This window comes from Pseudophryne corroboree, chromosome 5, assembly GCF_028390025.1.
Source record: "Pseudophryne corroboree isolate aPseCor3 chromosome 5, aPseCor3.hap2, whole genome shotgun sequence".
NCBI classification, from domain to species: Eukaryota; Metazoa; Chordata; class Amphibia; order Anura; family Myobatrachidae; genus Pseudophryne; species Pseudophryne corroboree.
In genome coordinates, this window is record NC_086448.1 from 78,374,393 (window position 1) to 78,375,232 (window position 840).

An 840-nucleotide genomic window follows, 5' to 3' on the forward strand; every position below is an offset into this window, starting at 1 on the left:
ATAAAATGTTCTGGTCTGTTTAATCACACTAGGTAATTGGAATGGTTGTAGACATTGATTCGTCTTACCCCCAATTCCCCTGACCAGCACAGAATTTCTGTGTTAATGGAACCAAAGAGTGATCATGAGAGTTATTTGATAAGTAAGACCCACTTGGGCTACTTAATTCGAAATTGGTTGGTCTCCTTCATTCAAATGAGCTAGACTTTCTGACGTAAGCCACAAAAAATGGTAGTAGGCCTCAAAAAGGAAAAGGAAAGGGGAAAAGAGAATTAGTGGTGATACTGCTGTTGGCGTCGCAAACACATGTGAAGGGAAATGGTCCCAACTCTACAACACCGGATATTCGCAGGAAGTCTCCTCTCCTGGTACTGACCCGGCCCAACGCTGTTTGGCTTCCAAGATCAGACGAGATCGGGCATTGGCAGCGTGGTATGATAGTAGAGAATTTTTATGATAGTACACCAATGAGAGTGCACCTATGTAGGAAACGGAAGAAAGAGGAAAAAAGGGAGACAGAAAGAGACGGGGAAGAGGAAAAAGGAAATGAAAATAGTATATGGGAGAGAAAAGGAATGAATCAGTATAGCGTAATAGATGGATCTGCTTTCTGCGTTAGACACAGCTCAACAAATCCCACTTCTGTGGTATTGTGCTCCGTGAATCGCAGATGAGAGTCCATGAAGCAGTAATGAAGTATGAGCAAGAGGTATAAAAGATAAGCTGGGTTGAACTGTCAAAAAAATGTGTATATCATCACAAAAGACTAGTGAGAAATTGAAGTGAAATGAAATTACTAATAATTAAACATTGATTTAGAAAATCACATAGGTATTTATC

General features: G+C 40.2%; 1 pseudogene; it reads right to left on the reverse strand.

The window, feature by feature from the left end:
* Window positions 1–327: 327 nt before the first annotated feature.
* Window positions 328–446, reverse strand: LOC134931550 (5S ribosomal RNA; annotated as a pseudogene).
* Window positions 447–840: the final 394 nt, after the last annotated feature.